A 15,654-nucleotide genomic window follows, 5' to 3' on the forward strand; every position below is an offset into this window, starting at 1 on the left:
TGTGCCTCGGTACATGTGACAATAAACCCAAATCTAAATCCAATCCAGTTTCCACATAACTCTCAAGTTTTTCCCTTCTTCAAAGCAGGCAAAGCGACAAACTCCTCTTCTGATCGACAACCCAGCTGTTTATCTTCTCATTCACAAGCAGACAAACACATGTCAAGGTGTGCATCAGCCACTCGCAGCCTGCACCAGCAATCTGCATTTCAATAATTGGAACAGCAGGAGGCTCTATAATTTGGTATTGTGCCATTAAAATTTAAAGGCTGTCTCTATTTTTACACTCTGGTTTGCAGCTATAATAAACCTTGGGCTGTTCAATTTTTGACACCATCAAGGCTTGCAATCTCCTTAAATAGCATGCAAAAAAGATTACTGACTTCACAGGAAGGGATTCCCCCCCCCCCCCCCCCCCCCCCCACACTCTGCAGCATGTGGGCAGGTTTCGTCATTGACTGATGTGATTCCAAGGGTGTAACTGGTAATTTAGGAACTGTAAACAAGACAGGAAGATGGATGCCTCACAATAAGCACAACACTTTACAGATAGATGCTCTAGTCTAGAGTATTCAATTGCAACACCATATTGCATAATACCATGGCTCCCACACATTAAAACAAAGCTTTTTCACAGGAATTGAAAAGCTTGGGTTGGAATGAGAGGAGGCTGCCTGAATCACGTCAAGTGCCTCAGCTGTAACTCAGTTGATCAACCCTCTTACCTCTGAACAGATAGCTGTCGGCTTGAGTCCCACAGCAGAGATGCCAAGCACACGCTGCAAGTCACACACAGTGCTGACCTGGAACTGTGGACAGAGTTTTCCTGAGATGGGGGAGACACCCCTTTTGAAATGGCGAGCAGGACCCGATCCTGGGATTCCGGCCTCCATTTCTGATGTTCCCAAATTTCGCTGGGGCAGGAGAAGGGTGCGGTGCGGTCGTGTATTCCCGACCTGGCTGCCTCCGTCGTGGGGCTTGGCATCCCGTGGCCCAGCAGTTTGTGTGGAGTCATAAGACCATAAGACCATAAGACATAGGAGTGGAAGTAAGGCCATTCAGCCCATCGAGTCCACTCCGCCATTCAATCATGGCTGATGGGCATTTCAACTCCACCTACCAGCATTCTCCCCGTAGCCCTTAATTCCTTGCGACATCAAGAATTTATCTATCTCTGCCTTGAAGCCATTTAGCGTCCCGGCCTCCACTGCACTCCGCGGCAATGAATTCCACAGGCCCACCACTCTCTGGCTGAAGAAATGTCTCCGCATTTCTGTTCTGAATTTACCCCCTCTAATTCTAAGGCTGTGCCCACGGGTCCTCGTCTCCTCGCCTAACGGAAACAGTTTCTTTGCGTCCACCCTTTCTAAGCCATGTATTATCTTGTAAGTTTCTATTAGATCTCCCCTTAACCTTCTAAACTCCAATGAATACAATCCCAGGATCCTCAGCCGTTCATCATATGTTAGACCCTCCATTCCAGGGATCATCCGTGTGAATCTCCGCTGGACACGCTCCAGTGCCAGTATGTCCTTCCTGAGATGTGGGGCCCAAAACTGGACACAGTACTCCAAATGGGGCCTAACCAGAGCCTTATAAAGGCTCAGTAGCACATCGCTGCTTTTATATTCCAACCCTCTTGAGATAAATGACAACATTGTATTCGCTTTCTTAATCACAGATTCAACCTGCATGTTTACCTTTAGGGAATCCTCGACTAGCACTCCCAGATCCCTTTGTACTTTGGCATTATGAATTTTCTCACCGTTTAGAAAGTAGTCTATGCTTGGATTCTTTTTTCCAAAGTGCAAGACCTCACATTTTCTCACGTTGAATTGCATCAGCCATTTCCTGCACCACTCTCCCAAACTGTCTAGATCCTTCTGCAGCCTCCCCACTTCCTCAGCACTACCTGCCTGACCACCTAACTTCGTATCATCGGCAAACTTCGCTAGAATGCCCCCAGTCCCTTCATCCAGATCATTAATATATATGGTGAACAGCTGTGGCCCCAACACTGAACCCTGTGGGACACCGCTGGTCACCGGCTGCCATTCCGAAAAAGAACCTTTTATCCCAACTCTCTGCCTTCTGTCAGACAGCCAATCCTCAACCCATGCCAGTAGCTCACCTCGAACACCATAGGCCCTCACCTTACTCAGCAGCCTCCTGTGTGGCACCTTATCAAAGGCCTTTTGGAAATCCAGATAGACCACATCCACTGGGTTTCCCTGGTCTAACCTACTTGTCACCTCCTCAAAGAATTCTAACAGGTTCGTCAGGCACGACCTCCCCTTACTAAATCCATGTTGACTTGTTCTAATCCGACCCTGCTCTTCCAAGAATTTAGAAATCTCATCCTTAACGATCGATTCTAGAATTTTACCAACAACCGAGGATAGGCTAATTGGCCTATAATTTTCCATCTTTTGTCTTGATCCTTTCTTGAACAAGGGGGTTACAACAGCGATCTTCCAATCGTCCGGGACTTTCCCTGACTCCAGTGATTTTTGAAAGATCTCAACCAACGCTTCCACTATTTCTTCAGCCACCTCTCTCAGAACTCTAGGGTGTAGCCCATCGGGGCCAGGAGATTTGTCAATTTTAAGACCTTTTAGCTTTTTTAGCACCATCTCTTTTGTACTGGCAACCATACTCAACTCAGCCCCCTGACCCTCTATAATTTTTGGGATATTACTCATGTCTTCCACTGTGAAGACAGACGCAAAGTACTTATTAAGTTCTCCAGCCATTTCCTCGTCTCCCATCACTAGCCTTCCGGAATCAGTTTGAATTGGCCCAATGTCTACTTTGGCCTGTCGTTTGTTTCTTATGTATTGAAAGAAATTTTTACTATCATTTCTTATATTACTGGCTAGCCTGCCTTCATATTTGATCCTCTCCTTCCTTATTTGTCTCTTTGTTAACCTCTGTTTGTTTTTGTAGCCTTCCCAATCTTCTGAATTCCCAGTGCTTTTGGCCACTTTATAGGATCTCTCTTTCAGTCCAGCTTCTCAAAGACTCATGGTTCGCCGCACTTCCCCTCCCCTCGCACCCCCGTGATGAGTCAGGAACTATAGTCAGGATGTGGAAAACTTTGAAAACTCTGCCCATGCTCCCCATGACAATGCATTCCCCTCCACCCACCTCCAATGGTCTCCCATACTGCCCATGTCAACCTATGCCCCTCCGCCCACTCCAGTGGCTTCCCATACCCTCCATGTCAACTCACAACACTCATTCACCCAGTGCACACTCTGTACAGAGCCAATGCACCCCATAGTAACAATGGCGTTTTGTGGAACAGCTTTAAATAACCAACCATTTAAAAGAAAATCCTGCTACAACAACCCTTTAAAAAGTTTTTCAACCATTCCTTTAAAGTATTAGTAGCAGAAACTGTAAGCATTTGGCACACCTTTATCTTGTATAAATGAGCATTGAGCCATTAAAATAGATCTAGAAATGAAAAACTGTCAATCAGGGAATGTTTTCCCTTGTGTGCAGCTGTTTCAACAAACTAATGGAAATCTAGATTCTCCGCCAAACATACATCATAAGGCCTAATAATGAACAAAAGAACTGGGAAGAATTCCTGGAGAATCAGCACTTGGCGCCTCCTGTGGCCGATTCTGAACGGCTTCCACAAACCCCAAACAAAAACTGTGGCTTCAGGCACTTTTTCCCCCGAGCCGGGAAATTTCCTGACTCCTACTACCTGCCTCTCAAACAGGGAAATCCAGCCCTGCATCTTTGCTCTATCTTTGTTGGTGGGTCCGATTCCTGAAATCTTCTCCCAAAACGTTCCATCACCACCTGTACCCAATGTGTCTCGAAAGAAGCTCACCACCTGGTTGTCAAGGGCAATTAGAGTTGAGCAATAAATGTTGGATTTAGCAGTGATGCCCACACCCGCTGACACATCTATTGCAATACTGAGGAAGCTTTACACTCTCTGAGGTTCTATTATTCTGGTGAGCAACCCAACCAAGGACATTTCTGCCCTCTCAGGTAGAGCCACAATGTCCCTCGGCACTATTTGATGGTGGTCCTGGCCATTAAAAACTTCAATTTCTATAGTGTCTTTAAAGTAGCCAACATCCCAAAGTTCAGGCAGCACACAGGCACACTGCTGCCTCACAGCGCCGAGGTCCCAGGTTCGATCCCAGCTCGGGTCACTGTCCGTGTGGAGTTTGCACATTCTCCCCGTGTCTACGTGGTTTTCGCCCCCACAACCCAAAGATGTGCAGGCTAGGTGGATTGGCCACGCTAAACTTCCCCTTAATTGGCAAAAATGAATTGGGTACTCTAAATTTATTCCAAAAAAAATCCCAAAGTTCTTCACATAGTGCTTTCAAATAAAATTTGACATCATTCCACAGAAGGACATATTAAAACAGATGACTAGAACTTGGTCAAAGAGGTGGGTTTTCAGGAGAATAGGTGATATTTAGAACTTGAGTGTAGGTTGTGGGACCTAACTTTGCACATTTCCTTCCTGACACCAGGCAACACATTTTAAAAACAAAGTCAACGACTGCAAACTTCAGGATGTCCTGAAAAGGAATGACAGAAATGGAAGTGTGCAGTGGGTTAGCCCTGCTGCCTCACGGCCCCGAGGTCCCAGGTTCGATCCCGGCTCTGGGTCACTGTCCGTGTGGAGTTTGCACATTCTCCCCGTGTCCGCGTGGGTTTCGCCCCCACAACCCGAAGATGTGCAGGGTAGGTGGATTGGCCACGCCAATGAACAAAATGAAATTTCGAGTACCCAATTCATTTTTTCTAATTAAGGGCCAATTTAGCCCCTTAATTAGAAAAAATGAATTGGGTGCTCGAATTCTTTTTAGAAAGAATAAAAAAGAAAAAAGAAATGGAAGTGCTTCCTTGCGCATTAGGGATGGGCAACGAATGCTGGCCAACCCCCGACGCCGATATCCTGTGAAAGAATAAATAAAAGGATCCAGCCCAGTGAAGACACCGGAGGCTGAATAGCCAGCACTTGGCTGAGATACTGGAGGGTAGCTGTTGCCCCAGGGGTCACGGCAAAAGGTAGCAATGAGCAATGTTTGAAAGGGGCATGGGCTAGAGGTCACATGTGGTTCTGTGACCTGCATTTTCTTCAGAGAACATTCTATGTTTACCTCCGCTTCCAAGGTGTGTGTGTGTGGGGTGGGGGGGGGGGGGGGGGGGAAGGGGGGGGGGGGTGAGAATTATCAACTCTGGAATTTCCAGGAATTAAAGATTCACCTCCAGCACACAGCTGTGAGTGAACCCAAGAGACAAGTGTGTGTTTGATTTCTTACCCTCGACGCAGAGATGGGGTAGGGGGGGGGGGGGGGGGGGCGGGGGGGGGCAGGTGGAGTGATTGGGAGTAAGAGGTCACATGATGCAGCCTACAGGAATAGATTCAACTTGAGTTGGCAACTCTAAGAGAGGAATGGATTCCATTGCAGAGGGAATAGTATGAATGCCGAAATGGGTTGCCGGGAAAAAAAAATCAGGACCCAGATGAAAATAAACTGTAACCAGTCTTCCCCACTCTGCAGATCACAGGTCAATCTGCAATAAACAATTAGATTAAAATTTATGCGTTACTGTGCTAACTTACAACTCTTTAATTAAATTACAGGAGAGACCCTGTGGAGATGCCTGTGCCTGCTTTTGGCATTCCAGACACTGCGATGTGAGCATCCCATGCCTGTTCCAGCATCAACCCCAAATATTACTTTTTAATCAGATGGCATTAGCTGGGGCTTGCGTCGGTGATACAGAGCTGCAATGCTAATCCCATAAGCTTCTCTTCTCTCTTGCTTTAGTGTCGCTGATCCTACCCCCGGATCATCCTTCCCCTGAATCACTCCCCGTCAGCAGTGCCGCTTCTGAACTGGCGGTGGCTAATCTGAGAGGCCAGCTTCACAATGAGTGGCCGAGCCGAGTGGTTAGAGGTGAATCAGTCACTGTACCGGCTTCTAACCCTGACGCGGGCTGCTGCAGGGGGAGAACATGTGCATCACAAAGCAATTGGAAAACTGCCCATTCAGCCTGCTTAAGCCGAGCTTTAAATCTAACTAATGTGCATTCTGCTCTGTACACCAAATACCAGGCTATAATCTCCTTCAAAGTGATTTTAGAAAAAAAAAATCACTTTCCGGGACAAGAGTACTTTGCTCAAGTCACGAACCTTCACGAGATTACCATTTTCCATCTTCTTAGTACAATGTGAACAGCAAGAGATTTGTGCTTGCCGTATATTTTTGTTCATTTCATGCTCATTGATATTTGCTGAGTCGCAGAGAGGGTGGATAGGTGGGTTATATATAATTGCACAGAATGTTCAACACGGAGACAGGTCTTTCGGCCCAACTGGTCCATGTTGCTGCTCATGCCCCACGTGAGTCTCTTCCCATTTTATCTCACCTACATTTACAATCATAACCCTCCATTTCCTTCCCCACCCCCTATGCTTACTTGCCTCAAATGCATCCGTACCATTCACTTCAGCCCCTCTCTCCACTGCAGTGAGTTCCACATTGTCAGCACTCGCTGGCTGAAGAGGTTTTGTCTGAATTCCCTACTGGGGTATTTAGTGACTCTCTGTGATTGACATTCTCCAGTCATGCTCTTCCCCACGTGAGGAAACAGTCTCTCTCTTTGCACCCACTCCATCAAAGCCGTTCATCATTTTAATGGCCTTGTTTTTTTCAAGACAATTGAGACCTAGCCTCTCAATCCTTTCCTGATATGTGGACCCGCATATTTCTGGTATCATCGTAGTAAATCTCTGTACATTACAGTGCTTCTATATCCTTTCTATAATATGACAACCAAAACTGCACGTAGTGCTCTAAGTGTGTTCTACATCAAATGAGGAGTAGGCCATTTGGCCCGTGGTGGTGCTCTGTTCCACAGATTTCTGCAATTTCTCTCCATTTTAAAATAATATTCTGCTTTTCTATTCCTCTGTCTCATAGACTCCCTACAGTTCTGAAGGAGGCCATTCAGCCCAACAAGGCTGCACCAACCCTCTAAAAGAACAACAAAGAACAAAAAACACCCTAGTGAGGCCCACTCTCCCCCCCCCCCGCCCCCCCCCCCATCCCCATAACCCACCTAAGCTACACATCCCTGGAAACTAAGGAGAAATTTTATCGTGGCCAATCCACCTAGCCTGCATATCTCTGGACTGTGGGAGGAAACCGGAGCATCCGGATGAAACCCATGCAAACACGGGGAGAAAGTGTAAACTCCACGAAGTAGTCACCCAAGGTCGGAATTGAACCCGGGTCCCTGGCAATGTGAGCATGTAATAATAATGATAATCTTTATTATTGTCACAAGTAGGCTTACATTAACATTGCAATGAAGTTACTATGAAAATCCCCTAGTCGCCACATTCCGGCGCCTGTTCGGGTACACAGAGGGAAAATTCAGAATGTCCAATTCACCCAACAAGCATGTCTTTCGGGACTTGTGGGGGGAAACCGGAGCACCCGGAGGAAACCCACACAGACACGGGGAGAACGTGCACACTCCGCAGAGACAGTGACCCAAGTGGAAATCAAACCGGCGACCCTGGAGCTGTGAAACAACAGTGCTGACCACTGTGCTACCGTGCCGTGTTTAAAGCAGATTGACAGCTTTCTAAATACCAATGACATATAGAGATATGGGGATAATTTGGGATGAGGTCATTAAAGTGGATGATCGTATTGAATGGTGAAGCAGGCTCTATGTTCTTAATGGCCTACGTCTCCTGCTACGTTCTCGCCAAAGTGGACAACCTCACATTTTCCACACGATAGTCCATCTGCCAATTTTCTTTCCACTCCCTTAACCTGTCAATTTCAATGTGTTGGCTTTTTGTGTCCTCCTCATAAACTGCTTTCCTACCTATCTTTGTTTAATCAACCAATTTGGATACAAGACAGTCAAACTCTTCATCGAACTCATAATTATCAATTATGAGTTCCCTACTTTTCAATTCTATCCTTTTCCAACTAAAACCGAGTGCTTGCTTTGTTATATTTTATGGTTGTGGCTAACCTGTCGAGCAAGTGTTAGTGGTAGCGTGTTCCTCACCCCCCCACTCTCTGGGTGAAGGCAGTTCTCACTGAATTCCTCACTGGATTGATATCGATTGTGAAACTGAAGCATACAGGTGGCAGTCACTGGGCCCAGTTAACCCTTACATAACAATCAGACTGCTGGAAGGAAAGAAATACAATTGCTGCCCAATTTATTCTTTTAACACATTTACGGGGATGTGGGCATCGCTAGCTAGACCAGCATTTATTGCCCATCACTGAGTTCCACTTGAGAAGATGGTGGTGAGCTGCCTTCTTGAACCGCTGCAGTCCCTGTGGTACAGGTGCACCCACAGTGCTGTTAGGGAGGGAGTTCCAGGATTCGCTACAGTGAAGGAATGGCAATATATATCCAGTAAGTAGTCTCACAACACCAGGGTAAAATCCATCAGGTTTGTTTCAAATCACTAGCTTTCGGAACTGCTGAAATTGGAATACACAGAAAGCATTCTGATCATCGACAGTAAAAGGGAAGGTAATAAATTCTGTCTGTGGCAAAGATCAAGCATGCCAATTATGGCACACAACAGTGAACATAACATTTCAGGTATTTGCTCCTCTCAATTTCAAAACATTTTGAGACCAAGCAAATTCTCAACTGCAGGTCTTTAAAGTGGGACCAGGAAGCAACTGCTGAGTTACTTTGCACAGTTCCTGGAGGGATTATGTTGCAGACAACTGGATAGAATACAGTACATGACAAGTGGATAGACAATGCTGCACCGTGGAGGCACAGCAGTTCATTCTACCCTCTCTGCAGGCTGTCCTTCTTGTGGAATGTAGGGTGAAAGTGGTGGTTGGGTTGGAGGGGGAGTGGGGGGGGGGGGGGGGGGGGGGGGGGGGTGGGGGGGGAAGCGATGTTGAAATTCATCTTGGACCAACGGCATAAAAATCAGCAACCTGCTGGATATGCCACCTGATTCGGGTGGCACGGTGCTAACAGTTGCTTCACAGTGCCAGGGACCCGGGTTCGATTCCCGGCTTGGGTCTGCATGTTCTCCCCGTGTCTGCATGGGTTTCCTCCGGGTGCTCCGGTTTCCTCCCACAAGTCTCGAAAGACATGTTTGTTGGGTGAATTGGACATTCTGAATTCTCCTTCTGTATACCCGAACAGGCGGAATGTGGCGACTGGGGGATTTTCACAGTAAATTCATTGCAGTGTTAATGTAAGCCTACTTGTGACACTAATAAAGGTTATTATTATTATTTCCTCTTCTGTTGCGTGTAAAGTAGGCGGTTAATTCTTTATTGCCCATTCCAACGTCTCTATAAATACACAGGTAGTAATCACCGCATGGAGACATTCTTCACTTATTTAAGTATTCGCTCGTAATTGCAGATGTTCCTTTCCACAGTGCATTACAGTCACCCACTCACAGATACCCACCAGTTGGTTAGTTCATTCCACAGTAAAAACCGACAGCCAAAAACAATGATCCCCAGAATGTGGTCGGCGTACATCGAGTGTGCAATGCACCTCCCCCCCAGCATTGCATTGAGCCAGACTGATAGGAAATGTCCATGTGTTTGGTACCTGGGATGGACCGGGCATTAACTGCATCACACTGAAACATGCAGTCGTATAATAGAGAACAGGACAGGTGCCCAGTTAACTGGTCACAACCGGAGGGATGCCAAAGCTGCAGTTTGATAGGACATCACTGCTTAACAATGGGGCGGCCCCCTCCCGAGGATTCCAGCATTGAGCAAAACTGTTGTTGGAAATGTTATCAGGCTTGAGTACAATGATGCTGAAGTTAAAGGGTCTCCTGATCCTCACTGGCCAGACACGGCATGGGATCTTTCTTAGCAGCGGGTGGCAGAACTCAATGCTCTCAAATAGCCAATGGGAAGAATGGGGCTGAGGAAAGATAAGTGGTCTTGACAAGTTACACCTTCACCATCAAAAACAGTCAACGCTTCTGAGGGACTCAGTACACAGCCGTAAATTTAATAGACTTCCTGAAAAAAATTTTTTTTAATTTAGATTACCCAATTATTTTTTCCAATTAAGGGGCAATTTAGCGTGGCCAATCCACCTACTCTGCACATTTTTGGATTGTGGGGGCGAAACCCACGCAGACACGGGGAGAATGTGCAAACTCCACACAGACAGTGACCCAGAGCCGGGATCGAACCTGGGACCTCAACGCTGTGAGGCGGTTGTGCTAACCACTAGGCCACCGTGCTGCCCTGCTAACCACTAGGCCACCATGCTGCCCTGCTAACCACTAGGCCACCATGCTGCCCGACTTCCTGAAATTTAATAGACTTCCTGTCCCTGGACCCAACTCCTGCCCATCTCCTGAAACTGCAAGTTCATAATGGTCCCCAGCCCCTTGCATCACAGCAAGTCAACTCAGTCATCAGGAGACTGAATGACAACCAGAAAAGGGGTTTCCTAGAGTGTTCTGGACTGGATTAGGATCTGCTCCAACAAACCAGAAAGGGTAGAAAAGAGGGAAATCTCCTTCTGAACTCCAGAAGGAAATAGTGATCATAACCTCAAGGTGAAACGACTCCAGTATAATTCTGGTTTCCTTTTGTTACTGTTTGGATCTTCTAGTTGGAGGCACTATAGAATGAACTAGACGCAGCTGTGTTTTAATACTGATCTCAAATGTATAATTTTTCTGAGCCCGTTTCTTACTGTGTTAAAGTGGCATTCTTGCAACCATCTCCCGATACCCAGCTCTCGGTTCAGAAGGCTTTGCTGACGGTAACTGCATATATAGAAAAAAAAAATCAAAAGAGAGAGAGAAAGAGAAGAGGGGAATAAGGTTCAAAGTTTTAGACTTCTTGGCAGACTGAGCGGGAAAGGAAGGCGGGAGGATGAGGAGGAAATCACTGGGAAAGCTGGCCAAGTGACCTCTTCTGGAGAGGGGCCGAAGAGACCAGCTTTGTTGCTTGGTCTGTGCTGAGCTTGGGCAACAGAAAGGCTGCTACTGTTTTTGAGCCTTGAGGCTATGGTGCAGTGGGGGACAAACAGTTGCAGGGGCCGAGGTGGGGGGGGGGGGGGGCGGTCAGGTGAGGGAGCAAATGGTTAGACAATAAAACCAGTAATCCCAGTATCCAGCAGCATTCAATCAGCCTGCTGAATGGAGAGGCGTCTGGACATTAAGTGGGAACAGGATTAGGGTTGGTTACACGGCACTTTCACCAGCAACAACCACCCATCCCCTCCACCCCCACCCTCACCGATTAGTCCGATAGCGTGAAGCCTCTTACCGTCTGGACTCACATCTGGTGTGGCGCACAGTACAAGGTGGGGTGCGGGGGGGGGGGGGGGGGGGGGGGAGAGAGGGGGGTTTGTTAGCCTATGCCCATGTAACCATACCCCAGCAGCAGTCAGCAACTTCAGGAGGGGAGTAATAAGGGGAATGAAAAGCACATGGTAATTTAAAATAAAATTATATTTTTGTAAGCAAAAGATTTTTATTCAGCATGAATTCGTATCAAATCTAATAACAATCCACTTAATATCTAAAGTCTCCTGCCACAGCGCCTATTAGACTTTTGCTTCCAAGATCTGTTCCATCTAAATGGTAATAACTCCACCACATCCCATTATCTATCACGCCTGGCTTCTTAGATCACATAAGCTGCTCTCACACTGTTGCAGTGACAGTTCGGATTCTGAGCGTTTGTCAGACAGTTGCCAACATGTATACCGATGTCTGTGGATTCCACACCTATTATCCTGCAGGCACACTTGTGGTCTAAGTATATCGTAAGTCTAAGATTGTCACAAGACCAAAGCATTTTACAACCAGTAAAGTACTTTGTTAACTGCAGGCACTGTCGCAATATAGGAAACACGACTGTCAATTTGTGCACAGCCAGTTTCAAATTAGCAGTGTGACCATGACTAGATAGTCCTTTTGATATCGGTTGAGAGATAAATATTGGACAGCTAAAGGTATCATAGTCCCAGATGATCGTCGGCTGCTTTCCCCTTTTAGCGGGGAGAGCTGACTGGTGGTGATTGAACCTGAGGGTCACCACACCTCAGGCGAAGGGGAAGGTTGAGAAGGAGGGGCCTTTCTGAATAACTTCTGCCGTTACGCTGCTGGCCTCGCTCTGCATCAAGAACCAATGTCCAGACAAGTGAGCTAAACCGGCCCTCAATTGGCCAGGAAACTAACTCCCCTGCTCCTCTTCAAAACAGCATCATGAAATCTTTTATGTAAACTGGAGAGGGTAGCTGAGGCCCTGACTTAACATCTCATTTGAAAGACAGTTCTTCTGACATTGCAACACTCCCTCAGTACTGCTCTGAGAGGGTCAGTCTACATTGCATGCTCAAGTCTCTGGAGTAGGTCCAGACGTCAGGATCTTCTGACCCAGAGGTGTAAAGTGTAACCCACCAGGCCATGGCTGACATGATTTAGGGCCCCACAATTATATTTGGGAACTTTGGTCTTTGATAGATCGGCAAGGACACTCAATGCCTGGGCGCCATCTAGTGGGCCCTTGCTGGAAAGTGTGTGGTTGCAGCAGGGTTGTGGTGCCATCACCCATGCCCCCCCTCCCCCACCAGCATCAACCAGGACAGGATAATAATAATAACCTTTGTCAGTGACACAAGTTGGCTTACATTGACACTGTAAAGAAGTCACTGTGAAAATCCCCTGGTCGCCACACTCCACTGGGTACACGGAGAGAGAATGCAGAATGACCAATTCACCTAACAAGCACGTCATTCGGGACTTGTGGGAGGAAACCGGAGCACCCGGAGCAAACCCTCGCAGACACGGGGAGAACGTGCAGACTCCGCACAGACAGTGACCCAAGCCGGGAATCGAACCTGGGTCCCTGGAGCTGTGATGCCACTCTACTTACCGTTGAATACCCCAATTATGTTGAAGCCCTGAAGGGTTGGGAACGTGGTCACGAGGAATGGATGCGAGAAAAGCTATTCCTACAAGGGAATCGCTGCTTTCAGATACGGGAAACAAAATGTATGTGTGGGGGTTGTGAAAGCAAGAGGAAGGAACAATCTGCTAAATTGCGCATTAATTTGTTTTATGTTTCTCGGACTCTCCAACAGGGATTAATCTTCAGTACTATGGTATTGATCGAATATTATTAAAGCACTTCCTCCTCAACATTATCCTGTCAACTTTTTGCAGGAAAATTTATGAAGGGAACAGGCCTTCTCACAATCCTTAATCCTTGTACAGGCCTCTCCATTATTTTTTCTGACTCTGCTTCTGGCCTTTTCACTGTAAATCCCCTTAAGCTAGCTGTATTTCAAAATCACTTTTTTTTTTAAACAGCCTGCATATTTCACTTACAAGAACACAGTACTCTCTCTCACGGGCAGTGGCCTGCAAGCTTATCGCAAGCAAAGCTGCACCAGGGACTAGCTAAAGGCCTCAAGTAAAGACAGCAATTAAAATGCTTGTTCTTGCGCTAGTGACTGCACAGGTGGCCCAGGCTGCCCTTTTCTCAGATTAATTTACTTTGAAGGTTGCGCATCGAGGGATCTTGGTTTGTCCAATTTTGATCCCGTGAGAATCCCTGGATTTAATCGCTCCGTCGCTGGCAGCCCTGCTCCCAGCCGCGTAGAATTCCCTCCCTAAAACTCTACACCTCGCTTTCCTCGCGCAAGGTGCTCTTTGAAACCCTCCTCTTTGAGCAAACCTGTGTTCACCCGTCCGAATATCCCCTCAAATGAAATCTGAAACATAAAATGAAAAAGATCCTGGATAAATTCAGCCAGTCAGGCAGCGTTTGTGGAGGGAATGACAGGGTGGAAGGATCGTTTAGTCCCGAAATGCTAACTCTGCGTCTCTCTCTCTCCACAGATGTTGCCAGACCTGCTGAGTTTATCCAGCATTTTCTGTTTATTTTTCCAATATCCCCGTACATCATTGGGCGTCAATTTCGATAATGCTTCTGAAAAGTGCCTCAATCAGGACCTTCTATTACAAGTTGTTGTTGTCTGCCTATCACACAATTATCAACCTGTTCTCATATTCCACTGTGACAAGCCAGGATTGCAATTGAAACAGGCATCAGAAAAAAAACCCAGACAACAGTAAATAGAACCTTTCATTTGCCTCAAGTTCAATAATGACGTTGAATTATAAGCACCCCGGAAACAGACCCTGTGGTCGAACCAGTCCACTTATGCCCCACACGTGCATCCGTCTACCCAACTTACCAGAGCATGGTTACAGCACAGAACCATTCAGCCTGTTATGCCTCTACTAGCTCTCTTCAGCGAGTCCCGCAGCCCCCCCCCCCCCCCCCCCCTGCCCCCCGGCCCCCCCTCCCTCATCCCAGTAGTCATGCAAATTTCTTCTCTTCAGATAACTTTCCAATTCCCTTCTGAAAGCCAGAATCGAATCTGCCTCCACCACACTCTCGGAGAATGTATTCCTGATCGTAACCCCTCGCTGCGTCAATAAAAATCTTTTCCTCGTGTCACATTTGCTTCTTTCGGGATTCAGCTCGAATCATCTGCCAATGGGAACAGTCTCTCTCTCTGTCCACTCTGTCCCCAAATCCTCAAGATCTTGAACAGTTCTGTCAAACCTCCTCTCAATTCTCTGATCTTGGTATTAGATGCTGCCACCGATGGGATTGAACCAATCAATATTGAGGTCTATGGGTTTGGACCATCAGCTCGAGAAACCACCAAGAAAGAGCAGAACATACTGGGTGTTGGAAACAGTGGCTGAGTGGATCTGGGTCCAAATTTATAACATAACAGCTAATTCATGGTGATTTTATTGATTCCAACTGGATTAAGATGGATGGATAGGCAATGTTGACATCTGGCACATGGCCAGTATCCAAACCCACTGAGGCCATTTTGAATACTATTCATAAACAGGGACCTTGAATAAACCTCTCAAATGCAATGTCCTATTATTGATTATTACGGGGATTTAATTTATTTGTTAGCATAATTCAGATAGAGTACCCATGCTGCCTTGCCATGTCTGGGAAAGGTTACCACAAATACAGACGAGGATTTAGACCTGCTCTGTGTCGCTCCATTTCATACATTTCCAATCGAAGCCATCGGGAGAGGCAGAACAACAGCAACATGTCGGTAATGGGAGCGTGTGAGAAGAAAAGGCAGTTGTGGGGAGGATGCTGTTGAATTCTCAGGAGAAAATTGACAAGAATTTGAACATATTATACAGAAACAATTAGATTGCTGTAAACTAACTTTGAGGCCCAGCGGTATTCATAAAACATCGGAAATTTCGAACGTAATCACAGACATAGCTTGGTCAAAACAAAGTGCCTCTCGTTCGCTGATTCACACAATGTTTTGTATTTGGCACCAGCCTAAACGGTTGGCTCCAGTGAGAGGTCAAAGGTCAGTTGGGGTGGGTGGGGCTAGCGGAAAGCTGAGTATCTGATCGGGAGTTGATTCGCCATCATGGGGCTGGATTTCATGCCCTGTTTTCGGTGTGTCAGGGGAGAGGACGACACATTAAATATGACGAATGTCTAGCCCACCACCTTCCCACTCACTCCCCGTCTGGTCCCCACAGAACAGCAGGCAGTTCGACAATCGGCAGTTGTAATTCAGCACACTCCATTTGTA

General features: G+C 46.7%; 1 protein-coding gene across 6 annotated transcripts in view; it reads right to left on the bottom strand.

Moving 5' to 3' along the window:
• The window catches only part of LOC119965495 (protocadherin-1-like), a 453,693-nt gene that overhangs the window by 77,634 nt on the left and 360,405 nt on the right, over nucleotides 1–15,654 (bottom strand). For 2 of the 6 annotated variants that reach the window (XR_005460523.1, XR_005460524.1), the window contains exon 5: nucleotides 10,735–10,807. The exons of the other annotated variants lie outside the window; for them this stretch is intronic. The gene's annotated coding sequence lies outside the window, so the exon portion shown is untranslated. The remainder of the gene's footprint in view (nucleotides 1–10,734; nucleotides 10,808–15,654) is intronic. 6 annotated transcript variants of the gene reach the window in all.

This window comes from Scyliorhinus canicula, chromosome 4, assembly GCF_902713615.1.
Source record: "Scyliorhinus canicula chromosome 4, sScyCan1.1, whole genome shotgun sequence".
NCBI lineage: Eukaryota > Metazoa > Chordata > Chondrichthyes > Carcharhiniformes > Scyliorhinidae > Scyliorhinus > Scyliorhinus canicula.